We start from the raw sequence: 18,575 nt of genomic DNA, 5'->3' as shown, positions 1-18,575 counted from the left end.
TAAAAATCATAGCTTGTATAATGTGAACCCCCCTAACATAAAAGCATTATGTCGTGAATTCTGTGGTGAAGTTCCCTACTATATATGAATGAAAAAGGGAAGAAATCTTGTTTCACAATTTCAAATAAATAACAAATTTCGGGGACGAAAATGCGCAGAATAGTATACTATTAGGGCACATTCTAAAATAAGAGCATATGTTTCTATATGATATCTTTGGGTACAAGCATGGGTACAAGTGCCCCCTGCCCCCGGTTCCGCTGCCTCTGCCCCCCCCCTCTCCACAGCCCCCATCGTCTCCTTTCCATTTCTCTGACTTTTTCTCAAAGATATGTAACTAAATGTTTTGGGGGTTTTTTTGCTGCGAGATCTCTTTATGACTATAAAACCACAATTTGCGATAACTTTTACAGTACTTTGTCGCCCTCATACGATGAAAGCATATGGAACTTTGATAAAAATGAACTCGTCAATGAACCGAAGTCCGTTCACAAAATGTCTCCCGTGCTGATAGTTTTTTTTAAATTTTATTATAATAACTATTTCTTTGATCGAATTAATTTCAAATGAACCAACAACTACTACATGGTCTTCAACAATGTCAACTATATCGACATTCTTTTTTGTTCACCTTTAAGTCAGTATTAAATAAGTTTTCAATACTTGACCTAAAATTAAATTGATTTTGACATGCTGAATACGATTTAATTAACCTTTCTTATGTCAGCTCATATAGGCTTATGGCTATGCTTTTGTAACCTATGATCAAAACATCTTTCAAGTTACCTTGATAAATGTGTTGACGTCAATAATCTATGAATTAGATTACACGAGATTGCAATAGAAAAGAAGTTAAGATTAATCAGAATTAATTTAACGTTCTGACCAAAATCCAAACCAAAACTTATATCTTAGTTTGATATCAATTAAACTAAATCTTGCCATTATTTATAAATAAAACATTCAAAATCTGGAATAATTTGAAGAATAATAACTTCTGATGACAAAGCCGACTGATGTCATGAGCGCACCCCCCCCCAAAAAAAAAGGGGGGAATGAGATTCGAGGTCGACAAACTTAGCACATGTGGCACACTTTATAAACTCTAATTTAAACAAAAGTCCAAAATGAAAATCCATATTGTATTGTTCGAAATGACATGAAAAGAAATACTTCGAAAATTCAATGTGCCCAAACTTATCGTGGGTCCTGCAGCCGCTGTGCATCGCCAGGGGTCTGTTGCATGACGAGATGAGCGATACGTAGGAACGTCCTAGGACCATTCTTCCGAGATAGGAAGATTGGCGACAAATCAGCGCTTTCCGTTTCACGAAGGCAATTTTGTCTTCCAAGTCCGCGACATCGTTTTATATCGATAGTATCGGAAAAATATTTAGTCTTCATCGTCACCTGAACCTTTTATTTCGGAATGACGAGTTTTCTTAAAATAATTTATTTCAATAAAAAGAGATCAAATGATGTTTTATTTATTACTGATTGTAGAATTGATGTATGGAGCTTACTTTATGAGGTAAAAAGAGAAAAAAACTTTAAAGATTCACAAACATAACTGAATAAAATCGAAATTTTCATTATTTCCCTTATTTAGAACACGATGTCCTTTTAAAGACACCTTTCATTGATATTTCAACGAAAGAGACCCTTGTCCGATATAAAAATTGATTTAACTTAGTAATTTGGACATTTTAGTAGTTCAATATTCTTTATTTTATAGAATACTTATATATGATGACAATTTTGCAAATTATGCGTTAATATGTTATTTGTTGAGGTAAAAATAGGGTTTGAATGGTGTAGACAAAATCAACAGTGTCTGATTGTATGAGACTAAAAAGGAAAATATGAGAGGCTGCGTGTGAAATATGTAATTTATTTATTTTATTTGTTAGATATAACGCAAGAAATACAAATGTGAGTGTTTAGAGTATAAATATACCTCAGTTGCATGATGAGTATCCGAAGACAAGGAAAATATATAAATTGCTGCAAACATGGCCAAGTGAATAAAGTAGCTATGCAATAATAATTAAAGCATAGAAAAAGCTGTGTAATCCGCAATGGAAAAACTACCGTTAACCGGAAATAATGCAAAAAATAAAACGATCATAAACGTTGGTCATATTTAAAGTTGATCACTGAATTAATGGAAATTTATATAAGAATATAAGGTTTAAGAATATACAAAATATATATGACTAACGTGATTCTTTTAGGGCCTACCCTGCGATTTGAAATGCGCCTCTTCATATGGACTTTTCATAATCTTTTCTTTTTGAACTTATCTTCATTTATATGATTGTGATGGATTCGTAAGCTATGGGCCTAATCTGTATCTTAAATTCTATTAGCTATTTCTGCAGATCTTTGTTTTGTTACATCTCAAGTTATCCCAAATCCATTCAAGAATTAATTTCCATTGATTATAATCAAGCTCATCAAAAATAATAATTATAATGAAAATGAATAAAAATAAATGATTTAGCATGTTTAACATCTTAGTTTTGTGTCTTTTTTTCGCTGAACGTTATTAACACGTTTTTTACTTACATCAATTACTTTTTAAGAAATTTGTTTTCATGTTGTTTAATTATCTATATTGAGAAAGCATAAGGAGTCAGAGAGGGAGTGCAGCCCATTTCATAGTTCAAGTTTATTTATTTTTTAATGGAAAAGGGGTGGGGATAGGACGTATAGGGAGAATAAAAGAAAACATATTTTGAAAATATTTGGGCTTACATTACCCTCAGAGAAGTTAAAATGACTTCCGTTATGGTCGTCTTGTCGACATGAAAAGTGATGACAACTATCCCCCATGTAAAAAAAATAACTTGGCGCCATCCCAGATAAAACGCATCAACCCCCTAAAAAATATGTTTACAGGTGATATGTCAGTGTGGCTTGCCGTAACTGCATTTTCTCTCATTGCCGACGGTGGCGGGCTGTGTGCAAAGAAGATCATGCCAACGTAGGACATGTCTGGAGGTGTCTTTCCAAGGACCATTCTTCGTATCGCCCAAATCGGCTTTGTGAAACAGTTGAGCGATATCTCGTTCTTACGTAGAACGGTTCTACGAAAGACCATTTCATGCAACAGGCCCCAGATCGACGAGGCGGCTCTATCCCAGTTGCTTGAACGCCATATGCAGCAACGGTCTGACGCGCCGGGGTTTGGACTCCCGACCTCCCACGGGGAGCGTTTTATGAAAGGACTTGTCGGACAAGTCTCATTTCATCCGACTGTTACTATAGAAACAGTGCCTCTCAGCCAATCAGAATCAAGGAAAGATGTCAGATCTAACAACTTGTCGGACAGACATGTTGATGAAACGGTCCCCCGGTGACGGACGGGCTACCAATTGAGCCAACACGTTGTTATATGAAAGCTGTGATAATCAGATATGATATTCAGAAAGTATCATATTATCCATTCAGCCTCTTATTTTTATCTTCTCGTCATGATTTTTATTACTTTTTTGTCTATTGCCCCTAGGCCGCCCCCTACCTGCATGCCAGTCACTGTGGATGATACTCTCTAGTCATGCTAGTGGTGCTGTGAGGACTGACTGCGAAGAAAAAAAAAATTTCCTAGAATTCTCATTCTAGTATAAATCAAAAGACCAACAACGAGGTGAAGGTCCTCTGAGATTGGGGACCTGGATCAGATCGAGGATAAGGGCACTGATGATGACGCATGCACTCACCGTTATTGGTCTAGCAAAGAGCTGCGAACGATCCGATCAACCTCAACTATGGAAATCCATCAATATCATGCATTTTCCTTCCAAAATTTTGCAAAGAGTCCTCGGTTGAATACAAAGAGGAGTAAATCAAATTGTCAAGATAAAAAAGAATGTATGAACTAGTATCATTATCTCTACAAAAGATTTTGAACAAGCATCCCAAGCATGCATTTTTAGATGTTGGTGTGGATGGCTTTCGGTTGTTGCTGTTGATCAGATCAATTGCAACTCTTTGTTAGACAGGGCCCAGACAAAGTTAAAGGACAAGTCCACCCCAGAAAAATGTCGATTTGAATAAATAGAGAAAAATCTTAAAAGCACAACACTGAAAACTTCATCAAAATCGGATGGAAAATAAGAAAGTTGTGACATTTTCAAGTGTCACGTATTTTTCTCAAAACAGTTGTATGTATAACTCAGTGATATGCAAAATGCGAGAGTCTATGATGTCTATGTGATGTCCATGTCCATCACTCACTATTTCTTTTGTTTTTTATTGTTTGAATTATACAATATTTCAATTCATACAGAATTGACAATATTATAAAACTTGACTGAACTACATAATGTTAAACAATGTTCAGGGAGGAATAAAGCTCGATTTAAAATGACATGGTGAGAAAATCAGAATATTTCATATTTCAGATAATAAAATACAAAAGAAGTAGTGAGTGCGTGATGTCACCAGGCCCCTCATTTGCATACTGGCCAGGACGTGCATATAACTGTTGTGTGAAATTAAGCGAAAATTTAAATTTGATGCAATTTTCAGTGTTATGATTGTTGGATTTTTTCTCTTTTTATTCAAATCAACTTTAGTGTCGGGGTGGACCTGTCCTTTAATTTAACAATGGATTTAGATTAGAAGCAGCTATCTCGGAGTTGGACATTTTTCTCTCCTGGAATTTATTGCAATTAATTTTTATTGACGGTCGCGCCAATTGAATGATACATTATAAAAAATGAAACCCTTCAATAGGGAATGAATTAGTGTCTGTATGTTGTAGACTACTAGATAGAGGATGCTGCCCGAATCGCTGAACACGCAGAAATGCATCCATCCATCATCATCATCATTCAAACCATCATGGACCTGCATGGAAGGTCCATGTTCAGACCAACGCTCGTGTAGTTAGCCAACGGCGCAGTGCATCATATACCAGGGAATTATCCTCTGATGATAATCATGGACCAAGGAGTTTCCTCTCTCGCAATTTCCTGGTCAAACTTACAGGCTTTCCAACTTCCATGTTCTGCATGTGGATCTATTCCGGTTTCATCGCCACACAGGGTTCATTGAGAGTGACCTCAACATGTCTGCAATTCAGATGTCAGACTTCCACTGCGGTATAGGTTATGAATTATGATCCGGCCATACATATCATATGATAGCAGGTAAGGTAGTATTAATTTATTTTTGTAACTTCGTATTCATCTTTCCTTGCGTGCATAATATTCTGCCTGAACTATATGGATTATTGATATAGGCTGGGATATAGGAATATAAACTCTTGTTTTTCTTTCCCCGTCTATACAGCTGTTCGAACGATGTGGTGTTTTATCAATTATATTTTCCACGTTTCTGAAACAACACTCAACAGTATACCTCGATCGAGTTTAACCATTCTCCACGGATATTAGTTTGTTTTCAATATGTCTTTCATGACTTCTAATATACTTTGATATTATGTCGATACAATATTTATTTCAATAATGGTAATGTAATATTGTTTTGATGGGATGTGGCACCCAGGGTGTGGCACATGAATCCGGCGGGGCAAAGGATAGGGGTGATCGCATTATTGACGATTGAGAAGTCTGTAGCATTAATCTCTAGCCTAAATACATGTATAGGCTAACCTGAAAATCAATCATAAGACGGGGGCTACATCACGCAATAAACAAGTTCACGTTTACTGTGATTGCAAATTGGGACGTTTATCAATAATTTTGCAATTATATTTTCAATTTTCCAAGAAAATTTCCATTTATGGAATAACTATTGTAATTGTGTAACTATTTATCCCAATCGTTATTCTCATATGTTTTTTAAAGGAAATTGCTTCTACAATATCAACCATAAAATTATGATTTCTATATACCCACATTTTTCATGACGGCATGATTGATTACGAAAAGAAAAAAACCCATTGAAGTTTTAAACAGTCTATTGTTCTCATAATTGGCAACGTTGCTTCTAGTCTAACTAGTCTCCATTACACATGCACAGTGTTTAATATTTCCTTCATGATCATAATGATATCTGAATGATGCTGCTTTTCCCTTTCTCGTTTGGTGAACTCAACAAAACATGACCTGTGTACTGTTGTGTCAAGTTTAGGTTTTCCATTGTCTACCATGAGGGTACATGATTGTTTTTTTTGCACAGAACATTGAGAGATGCATGTGTAACTCCATTTCAGAACTGATTTCGATGACACTAGTATTTAATCATTTTTTTCTCTATTTTCCTCTTCACTAAAAGTTTTTTTTGTCACGATTTTTTTTAACTTGGATCACAAAAAATGTTGATTGATTGATTGGCAACAAATCGATTGCATATTACTCCCTGGGCTTGTGAAGTATGATAGCATAATTGGTTTAATTGGTTTTTATAATCATGCATAATTGTGAAGAAATTTTAAACCCGTTCATTGTAAAATTGGCCTGTTCCTCCAAACATGATTATCAATTAGCTTCATTAGCGTACCTACGGGGGGGCAGAGGGGGCAGACTGCCCCCCCCCTTGGCGAGTCACAACCCATGCAAGGGTTGCCCCTGACGAGTTACAACTGATCCCTGACGAGCCACAAGTGCTTGTCAATTTTTTTGGCGGACGAATTTGCCCCCCCCCCCTTCGGAAAATCCTTGGTACGCCACTGATTAGCTTTCTGTCTTTCTTCTTTTTGTTCCAGAATTCATTTCATCGTACGATGATGATCGGAACAAATGGCCATGATGCGCATTGGGAAAAGGGTAAGTCGATCAACATGCCGTCGCGTTAAGGGCAAGTCCACTCAAACAAAGACTTGATTTGAACGAAACAAACACAGTGCTAACAAAATCTGCTATAATGTAAGCAGGCTATGACTTATCAAAGTTTAATTTGATTTCACAAACCAGTATACAACGTAAGAACAAATTCAATTCACATGCAGTGCAAATTAGAAAACTAGTGTAGGTCTTTAGTATATTTCATATTCATACACTGTAAAAACTGTGGTGTAACTGACACCAATTGGTGTTAATAGAGGACACACCCTGAGGTGTTAAAATGTCACCCTAGAGATTGAACATAACACCAAAGAGGTTGTAAATGTAACAACCAAAGGTGTTATAACTAAAACCACCAATTTAACACCGGTGTAAAATGAGTGGTGTGGTCCTCTATGTACACCGGTTAACACCACAGTTTTTGCTGTGTAGTCTTTGAATGCTACGTACATTTCCGTCCATGGTATAGGTTCTATCCTTCCTGTGAAATTCACAATGTGTTACTCTCTACCTGCCCCCCCCCCCACTCTCCCTTCTCTCTACTTCCCCCCCCCTCTCTCTCTCACATACTTCTAACTCTCATTTGTAAATGTGAAAGAAATTTCATATAAGTTCAGCTTTTTTCATTTTCACTCACTACCATATGATTTCTAATTAAGTTAGGGAAGTACTTAAGCAAGTAAGTAAGCAAGTTTGTTAGTAGGCAAATAGGTAGGTAGTAGTTAAGTTCCTAATTATTATAAGGAAGTAACTTGATTCTAACAAACTAATTGAAATAACTTACTTGTTGTAACCAATTAAGTAACTAACCATAAGGAAGTTGGTAAGTAAAGTAAGTAAGTAAGAAACTAAACCAAAACCGAATTCTCCCGAATAAATCAAACTGATTCTGTCGAAATATGGCCTGGTTCTGATTCTGTAGATTCGGAACCTAGTCGTCACTGATTCGGGGAGCTCTCCGAATATATATGGGCCCCGAATAGGTCCCGGATTAGTGCAGACATACCAATAATTGACCCGAATCAATTTTGACCATCCAGAATAAAGCCGAATTCCACCCGAATAGGGGCAAAAATCGAGACAAAGTGACCAGAATCTATCTGAATGTTGGCCCGATTGCTCCGATTACAGCCGAATGATGACCCAAATGTTGACCCAAATCGGAACGAATCTAGCCATGTGCGCCGAGCTCAGACCGTTACTTTCCGAATGATACAAATAGGTCCTAATCTGCACAGAATACTCCGAATGCATCTCCTAATCCAACCGAATGTCATCTGAATACATCCAGATTCCCGAATGTAGCCCGAATGAATTTGTTGTGGCCACTTTCGGAAGTATTTTGGAGGGTATTTGGCTGGTTTCGAACGTTTCAAAACTAGCCGAATTTCTCCGCGAATGTTCCTGAATCCCTCCCGATGTCTTTTTTTGCATTAGCGTAGGGAGAACAGCTACTCCGGGGGGGGGGGGGGGGGTGTTTCATCAATATTGTCTCGTGTGTTCGGATGGATTCGCAGCGGCTGCGGTTCCGGTGTAACCCAGGTTCAAGTAACTAACTAACTAAGTAACTAATACCACTTTGGTCTTCTTACTCCTCTCCCTTTTTTCCTCATTAGCATCCCTGCTTTCAATCTCCATCATTTGTTTATCATTTCTATAGGTTCTCCTTAAATGTGGAGCATTCTCCCTTACTTTATTACTCATCGTCCTCGCTTCTTTGTCACTACTCTCACCGAAGAGGGCGCGTGTCACAGATCACATTGATGCCGCCAAGTAAGATCACTTTCTTGTATAAATCATGTGCTTCGTCATCTTAAATTTTCGTGTAATTTGAAATCGATAGTAGGTATTGATTACTTCTGTCCGCTGAGTGAAAGTATTCGTAATTAAAAACAATTTTAGTGTTTCCTACTCTAACAACAATTTACAATAATGATTGAACTGATAAAAAAGTATTAAAGCTTTGAAATAAAAGGTTGGCGAGCAGGCCAGGTTTATAGGCAAGGTTTGGGTTGATTTTGAGATCTTGATTTTCCCTTTATCCGATCTCCATGACTCGGTTGTCTTGAAAAGACAATATTGATTTGATTTATCTAATTGAATCCCTCTCGGTTACCTACAAAACGCATCTGATCCAAAGTTACATGCCAAAAGAAATGCATAATGTTTGATCGATGATATTAAGAAATCCTGCTCCCCATCTTACAAAGAGTTGCGATAGACCCAATCAACCACAGTAATGGAAACGCAGCATCGTCAACAGCTACAATGTATGTTTGTTCAAAGCTTTCTAGATTATATATATATCGTTTTCGTGACGATAAGTATTGACCTGTTTGTTTATAAAGGGCATTTTACAAAAAAAAATGCCAATTGATGATGGATTTCCATACAGATCAAGTTGATCTAATCAATCGTAGGCCTAACTCTTTTTAAAGACAGGATCCAGATCTTCGATTCTGCTCATTGCTACTAAATCTTCATTTATATTTTATTTCTGTTTTCCTCACACTCTTGGTTTCCCATTGCAGATTACGGATCGATCCTGTGGCATCTGGAGTCAAGTCATCCAGCAGGCACAGTGCAAAAAATGGACCAGGGAGATATTCCAAAGGACTCGGGCCCAACAAATATATATCCAGTAATATATCTTGGGTTCACAAAAGCTTGTTAGGGAAGAGTAAGCACAATACTATCTTGGATTTTGTACCAAAGACGTCCAACCATTCTCGAGGAAATGATTCGATTCGGATACGCGAAGAAACCGGCAAGAAGGTTCTTGAAAGACAGGAGGACATCCGCCGCGTTCGTCATCAGTTAGAGGTGAAGAAGAAGCAACGACGGAAAGAAGAGATTTTTAAGTTGACGTCTAAGGCGTCACGTCGTGGGGACGGTTCTTGTCACCCTCAGGGTAATGTAGCTTACATAAAAACTCATAAGACCGCATCGACGACGCTTCAAACGGTGATCAACCGATACGGTCTACTCAACAAACTTTCCTTTGTCATGAACAAGGTCAGTCCAACCAATGGGCATTTTGTATACATCCCGGTCACCAAGCACAGTCCAAGATATTTCTTTCTTCCACCCCTTCGTGTAGCGGCCAATGATTTCTCTCACTTCAAATACAACATGATAGCTGTTCATTTGCGGTACAATCGATCTGCAATGGACTACTTCATGCTTCCGCAAACAAAGTATATCACTATTATCCGTGAACCAAGTGCACACTTCGAATCTGCATTTAACCACTTCCGGTTCACTGACAGTTTCTCCCCTGCTACTCGCTGTCGTGTAAAGGGCCATGAGATTGAGGAGTTCATGCGTCGGCCGGGATACTACAGGCGGCGACTAAAGACACTTCCGTGGGACACCACCCGCGGGCTTAGATGGTACTACGCTCGAAACAATCAGATCTTTGATCTTGGGTTAGATTCAAAATATCACGCAGATGAAACAATGGTCAACCGGACTGTTGACAACCTTGTTAAGGAACTGGACCTTGTCCTGATCAGCGAATACTTCGACGAGTCTTTGGTCCTTCTTAAGAAAATGCTTTGTTGGTCGTTTGATGACATCGTTTACATATCGAAGAACCAGCGTCCAAGCCGAGTGGATATCAATCAAACAACGCGCCAGAGTATTCGCGAATGGAGCCGCGCGGATACCATTCTCTATGAACGATTCAACGCTACTCTCTGGAAGAAGATCAAAGACTACGGTCCAGAATTCTTGAGGGACCTAGCCACTTTCCGTAAAAGAAAAGAGGATGTCTTTCGAGAATGTGCTGGGGAAGAATACGTACGTTCGCATGGCATCTTTAAGCATACTGAGTTTCGTCCTAGCGAAAATTCCACTCTCTTCTGCACCCTTGTGGCTGAGAGCAAGACTAGACTGTTTCATCGCATTTGGATGCGACAGGCCGGGGTCTGGAACGCGAGACTCAGAGCGTCCAGGAATAGAAGCAATGCCAAAGTCAAGTTTGCCAAGAAAGCCATTGCGGTGAAACAAGCAAATCAGAAAAGAACAGATGGAAGGGTAGCACAAGGTAACGTGAAATTATCATTGAAAGAATCGACTGGACAAAAGAACTCTGAAGAAGGAGACCTTGATGAGGTATCCATTGCACCTCAAACTAATAAAATTAGGATGGAATGTGCTGACATGTCTCCTGAAGTTAATATCAACTTTGAAAGTTCTGATGGAAATGAACTTGTTTTCTTAGAGGAAATATAAGAAGTGTTGCACACCGCAATCATCAAAATTTTGTTCATAGTCGCTGTAATACCTATTGCCTTCGTCTTTTAGATCATGGGATATTCTTGAGGTCATTCAATATTATGCTAGCCTAGAGACCGTCCTGACGGTCCTGTGCGATAGGTTAAGGTTAAAACATATTACGTGGATATGGTTTGCATATTTTTAGCATCGTGTCGCGACACTTATCATGCTTGTGGGATCCGGGAACTGATTCTACAACATATATTGACAATGCCTGTCAAACACAATAATACTAAAAAAATTATGTGATTTGTAATGCGCCAAAACCACTCGGCAGAGTGCCCAAGGCGCAGTGAAAGAAAGAAGAAAGAGAAAAGAACACATATAATAGTAATAGATTTAGGAACAACTAAGAGTAGGAAGCATTGAATAGACGAGTCTTAAGGTAACGTTTAAATGTGTCAATGGAAAGTGCATTCACCGATTACCAGTTCATTCCAGAGAACAGGGCCAGCGTGAGCAAAATCCCGACCCCCCCCCCCGTCTTAACGGATTTGGGAATAACTAGAGAACCAGAGTTGGATACATGTGTGGACCTGACAGGAGTGTATATTTTATTAGATTAATATTGTACTGTGGAGCAGCCGTTTATTGCATGGAATACAAGGAGAATGATTTTGAAGATGATGTGACCTTTAATCAATGAAGAGATTTCAGAATGGTTGTGACATGGACATGTTTTTTTTTAAGATAGGGTGACCAAACATGCTGCAGCGTTCTGGAGCTTTGGGAGTTTAGGCAACTGGGTGTTGGGTAAATTGTAAAGCAAGGCATTCCCGAAATCAAGTCTTGAGGAAATCGGTGCATGACATAATTTTTCAGGAGCAGATTTTGACAAATATTTTCTGATGATCCCAATATTGCGGAGTTGATACCTTACAGATCTACAGATGTTGGTTATTTGATTTGACGTAGACATTCCACAATCTAACATGACCCCTATGTTACGACACGTCTGGGACACATTAATGGTACATCTCGAAAAAGAGACGGATGACAACTTGACCTTATTAAGTTGAGCCCTTGAACCAAATAGAAGGAACTCAGTTTTGGAGGGATTCAATTTCAGTTAATGACTATCCAGCCACGAGCTAAACAATTCTCAAGAAGGGTGATTGCAATTATAGCATCAGCCTGGTTTGGTTTGAAGGAGAGATTAGAGTTGGATGCCATCGATCGGCATAATTGTGGCGTCGTAAGATAGGTCCCAAACTAATCAAGTAAATAGAAAATTATTGGTCAAACGAGGGTGTTTCAAAAAGATTTAAGTATGACTTAAAGTCACACTTAAATACTTGTTTACTTAAGGTATACCAGATTACCACATTGTTCAGCTAGATCACGTCAAAGAGGACGCGCACTACTTTGACCAATATCTTATTGATCAATAAGATTACGTGTTACACATCATGTACGCATCGGCATATAAGTGCGACTCTAATACTGCTTTTACACCAGGGTATGGTCGCATGGTACGATCGCAGAGACCGAACGTACCCAGCGACCGATGAAACCATAGTGTGAAAGTATTTCATTGTTTTTTGTTTTTTTTAACAAGTTCACACCTAGTTACCATTAATGCATATAGCATTTCCATTTATTGGAAAGCAGGAAAAAAGAGCATTGTAGATTAAATGCCTTGCTCACGGGCATAGCTGCTGCGGCCGGGGATCGAACCCCGGACTTTTTCATGTATAGCCAGGCGCCTTAGACCACCCGGCCACGGCACCTCCACTTGTGCTAATCATTTGGTAACTTAACGATCGCTCGCTGAGTCCGACCTAAAAACTTCGGCGACCGTATGGCAAGCCGTATTGATATATATTGTGATTTTGTGATATCACGAATTTGAATTACTGATATCACTAATTCGAATTACTGATATCACTAATTCGATTTAGTGATATCACTAATTCGATTTAGTGATATCACTAAATCGAATTAGTGATATCACTAATTCGATTTAGTGATATCACTAATTCGATTTAGTGATATCACAAATTCTATTTCTTGATATCAAAAAAGGGATTTGTGTGAAAAACATATGGGAATTAGTGATATCACTAATTCGATTTGGTGATATCACTAAATCGAATTAGTGATATCACTTAATCGAATTAGTGATATCAGTAATTCGAATTAGTGATATCAGTAATTCGAATTCGTGATATCACAAAATCACAATATATATCAATACGGCTTGCCATATATGTGATTGTCGGCCAAAAGAAAGTAAAGTAAAAAATTACCAAGTGAATTCGAGCGCTAAATTAAGTCACAATTACAAAACGAATTTGAGCACAATACTAATGCTCGAAAACAAAAGTGAAATTCTGCGTAAAATCAATGTTTAAATGTTTGTACATTTTGTGATATCACAAATTCGATTTTGTGATATCACTAATTCGAATTAGTGATATCACTAAGTCGAATTAATGATATCACAAAATCGTATTAGTGATATCACTAAATGAATTTGTGATATCGAAAATTGGAATTAGTGATATCACATATTCGATTTAGTGATATCACTAATTCGATTTGGTGATATCACTAATTCGATTTAGTGATATCACAAATTCATTTTGTGATATCACAAATTCGAATTAGTGATATCACTAATTTCTATTCATTTACTACACAAACCCCTTTTTTGATATCACGAAATAGAATTCGTGATATCACAAATTCAATTCCTGATATCACTAATTCGAATTTTTGATATCACAAATTCATTTAGTGATATCACAAATTCGAATTTGTGATATCACTAATTCGATTTAGTGATATCACGAATTCTATTTCTTGATATCAAAAAAGGGATTTGTGTGAAAAACATATGGGAATTAGTGATATCACTAATTCGATTTGGTGATATCACTAAATCGAATTAGTGATATCACTAAATCGAATTAGTGATATCAGTAATTCGAATTAGTGATATCAGTAATTCAAATTCGTGATATCACAAAATCACAATATATATCAATACGGCTTGCCATACGACCGATGCAAGCTTGATTTGAAAGCACTTCGTACTCAGCTGTTTTTGATTCACTGATTTTCGACAAAGACTTCTTTGCATTGGCGGCGGAAGCCAAAAATTTTAGGGGTTGTCCAATTGAAATTTTGAGATGGACACAGGTAAAAAATTGGACAAGCGCCCCCCAAAAAGGTTATCAACCTAAATTTTAGGTGTGGCTAACCAAAAATTTTTGACAAGCAAAAAAAAAAAAAGTTCATCGACCTAATTTTTTGGGGGGAGGGGGGGGACAACACATGTTTCAGGGGGGTCCACGTGAATTTAGGGGGGACGCAGAAAAAAAATTGACAAGCACAAAAAAAAGGATATCAAAAAGAAATTTAGGGGGGACCATCCCCCAAATAAAATTTACAAATGTAGGGGGGACACGTCCCCCCATCCCCCCGCTTCCGCCGCCTATGGTTCTTTGTCATGAAGGGTTTTGATAATAGATTTTCTATATTGTAGTATCAGTCCCCGTCGCAATTTCGAAAACTTCCTATCAATTAGAGAAGACCTCAATGTATGCTTCATGAGGTCAGTGGAAATAAGCGTATATAAGCGAAAATTAAACCAAGTTGTGATTGATGTAAAGCCTGCATGGTATGTTTGTTGGCACTTTTGTAGCGTGCTGAAAATTATTTGAAAAATTATTGATTAGTTTGCCATATAAGCTTTCTCAAATAAAACGTATTTTTCACATAATCATTGCCTTTGTATTTCTCTCTAATTTTCAATAGTTATTGTTTTTCTTATATTTATTATAAATAGGTATGTAGTGGCAGTGACGTAAATACGGGGACACGTGCCCCCAAATCGACTCGCAAAAACAACAACAAACAAACAAACGGGGGAAAAGGAGAAAGAAAGTGAGAAAAGTAGCTGGGGAAGAAAACATTATTCTTTATTATATTATATCGTGTTCCATAAGATTTTTATTCCTAGCGCTCGCATCGTCTGTTTAACAAACTATTTTCATGTCAATATACACCAAATACAAAAAAATTGCGTAATACAAAAAATCCTGGTATCTCGAGTTATTATAAAAATTATGAATATATGTAGTGACACAATTCTTTCCCTGACCAATTAATGGGATTGCCCTATAAGGTCTCAATATAAAGCATTTTTAGTCCGTCCTTACGTTTGCATTATCGGATTGGTGAGATATGTCTGCTCTTCATCAGTTACTTATAAAAAAAGTTCTGATAATGTCCCTTTTCTTGTCTGAATATCAAAAATTTTCAGCTAGAGCATCGCGCTCACATAATTTGGTTAGTGAAATACGTATGGTCTTATAGTGAATTCCTATACAAGCCTTATAATGCCTTTCTTCAGGTCTAAATCACAAAATTCTTCAGCTCGCGCTTCGCGCTCGCAATATTTGATTAGGGAGATACGTATCATGTTCATGGTTACAATGCATACAAAATGCACTCGCGCTAGATGACTATGGTGGGATACGTATACTCTTCATGAATTCCTAAACAGATAATGTCCCCGTTTGGGGTCACAAAAATTTCAGCTCGCGCCTAGTGCTCGAATTGATTTAGTGAGACATGTTTTGTTTAAAAATCGGTGAGTTTTTTTATACCCTTAACGAGTGCACGTACGGCCCGCGTCCAAAACAGAAGAAAAAAAATTATCACCCCTTTAAACGCGTTTTTGGGGTCACTCGTGTGTACAGCAATGTATATGACGGGCCCCACCGGGAAACAAGCATGACAAGGGCCAATGGCCTGGATTTACGAATACGTCAGATCTATTCTATTCCTTGTTTTATTTGGCAATAAGTCGTGATTTACAATTCACCCACTGTATGAAATGTAGGGTAACAATTTCATGTAGTATTCATTCTTTTTTTATATGAAAACAAAACAAAACATTCAAATACATATGAAACAAAAAAAAAACCGAGGAATAAGATATCAGCAAACAATATGAGGATTATTTCCCCAAAACAATAAGGTTGTTGATCGACGATCTATGAGATATTATATAATAGAAAATCATTCTAACAAGAGGGGATAACTTATGAACAAGTTTTCGGTACTTTGAATTCTCAGTGTACCAAGCATCATTTGTGATATATTCAGCATTTTTTTTTAATTTATCATTATTAGTATAGCTACAATTCCAATAATCGAGCAACTTCCATCTTAGCCTCTTGTCGAGGCCCTGGCGGCTGCTTCCCGAGTGAAGCCAGGGATTTCCCAATTCACGAAGCGAATATACTTCCATCTAAGCATATACTTGCCTTTTTAATATTTGAAATAGTGCGAGCGAGCGGACCGAGCAATAATGTAGGCCCCTAAGAAGTTTTTTTGGTGAAAAATGTTGTTAGGTAAATACTTAATACCAGTAGCGTACCTAGGATTTTCCACAAAATCGTCCGCCCAAAAATTTGTAAAGCCCCCCAAAAAATGAAAAGGAAAAAAAAAATCCTTAACAGAATATAAAGGACATTTTGCACCAGAAAAAAATTGACGAGCAAAAAAAAAGAAAGGGTCTTCAACTTGGGTTCTGAAAATTGTTCTACCAGTGGGCCCTACTTAAAATTATAATGCATGATTATTATTAATGGTATCAATAAATTGATTTTTTAATGTGTTTTTACCTAGTATTTGTTCATTCATTTACTTATGGAATACTCTTCCTCATATCAATTTGTTTGCGCTCCTTTTTTGCAGTGCGTAGCGTGTTAAATTATTTCCCTATGGAGAATAATAGAAAAATACGCCTATTTTGACGGATTTGCTAAGATATCTCCCAAACGCGTTAACAAGGTGATCTATCAAAACAGAATAGAAAAGAGCAGATTCTCACCTTGAACATGAAATGATTTTCATTTAATTTTAGTCAAATTAAGTTCTGTCACTTTGAGGTTTTTGGAACCTTTCTTGATGATTTTGGAAATCCATTTGTACATGAGCCAATGGGCAAGTGCGGGAAACGAAACGTTTGATGCGACTTCACATTGTTGTAAAAAAAACATATACGTCACAATATCCCTATCAAAAAAAGACATTTTGCAGAAAATGCTGTAGATTGCAAATACCTAAGAATTATTTTGATTGGATAAAAAAACCTCTGTCACTTTTCACATTTGCAAAAGCTTTTGCAATAATTGGTCACTATAGTTTGGCGGGTTCAGCCGATGGCATTGTGTGTACACAGTACACACTCATAGCTAGGCAACGCAGCGCGTGAAGAATTTTGCACGTTTTCATTATTCGTACAGCGACGACTTGAGTGTATGTTGGATAGGACCGTACCATTTTTGACCGGGGGGTGTGCCAATGAATGCAAGTGATCAAGAAGAGTTACAAAACTGAAGGGAGTGAGAAAACAAGGAAAAGTGAGAGGGAAATTTATGAAAACAAGTAATGCGAGGAAAAATGACAAGAAAAGGAGAGAAAGGAGAAGAAGTGAAAACACGCAGCTGAGTGCGCTCACGATATGTAAGTTGAACACCCCTGCACCGCAATGTAGCAGCCCGCCACTATACACATAGATTGCCTGCACGATGCGAAGACAGCGGCGCGTATTAGTGACTGTGCGTTAAACGTCCCATTTATATGCCTTATGTTAGGAGCGTTTTTTGTACACAACAAATTGATATGTATCCGTTGTGTCGGCACTCTCTATTGACTCTTTCAAACACAGGCTGGACAAACGTTTGTCTTGCAATCAAAATTCTCCCCTAAATAAAATATCCATCCACCCTCCACGCAACATGCATGCATGTAATTTACAAGACTTTTAAAATAGTCAAGTTGGAACAAGTACTCTCAGAAGGAACGACCGGAAGTCTCAACAAGCTTGCCTTCTTCTTCCGTACACTGCGGTACACTAGGGGGGGGGGGGGCACTTACATTGACGAGTGGATACCATGCGCGACCAAAAAACACGTAAAAAGGTTGTCTTTTTCACGATCGGGCACGTTACGTACGTAACGAGATAAGGGTGTAAAAAACACAAAAGTAATGAAAAAAATCTATTTCGCTAGGAAAATTACGTGTTTAGGGTCGAATTTACGGGGATGATAAAACATAAATAAAACATTTTATAAAGGATGTCCTTTTTTGCCCCAACACTTCGTGTTTAGAGCACTGATCTCTCAGTGGTTTAGAGTCCGAGCTGCGCGAAGTGTAGAAGGTGGGGTCGTACTGTACTACACCACATAAGGTAAAGCCGACGACCGAAGGACCCGTAACAATTAAACATTCCTGTACTTGTTTAGGGGTTCATTTCAAGGAATATTTGCCAAGAGTATCGTTCTGTTTGCAATACTTGTTAAGGGTAGGGTTTCACACGCCATTACTTGTTAAGGGGTGCATTTTCAGAATATGGAAATGACGTGTTTAGGGTGCTTTTCGAGACCCCATGGTCACGCATGGTATCCACTCGTGAATGGAAGTGCCCCTCCCCCGGGGGTACACTGATGATGATGATAATGATGATGACAAACAGAATAAATCGGAGCCTCACAGACTGTGGCCCATAGAGATCCTCAC

The 18,575-nt window shown here is 37.9% G+C and overlaps 1 pseudogene; it reads left to right on the top strand.

Moving 5' to 3' along the window:
* The first annotated feature begins 5,025 nt into the window (after positions 1-5,025).
* On the top strand, positions 5,026-10,884 carry LOC121431382 (annotated as a pseudogene).
* Positions 10,885-18,575: the final 7,691 nt, after the last annotated feature.

This window comes from Lytechinus variegatus, chromosome 17 (assembly GCF_018143015.1).
Source record: "Lytechinus variegatus isolate NC3 chromosome 17, Lvar_3.0, whole genome shotgun sequence".
Taxonomy (NCBI): Eukaryota; Metazoa; Echinodermata; class Echinoidea; order Temnopleuroida; family Toxopneustidae; genus Lytechinus; species Lytechinus variegatus.
Note: the sequence above shows the minus strand (reverse complement) of the source record. Positions and strands in the feature narration are given on the sequence as shown.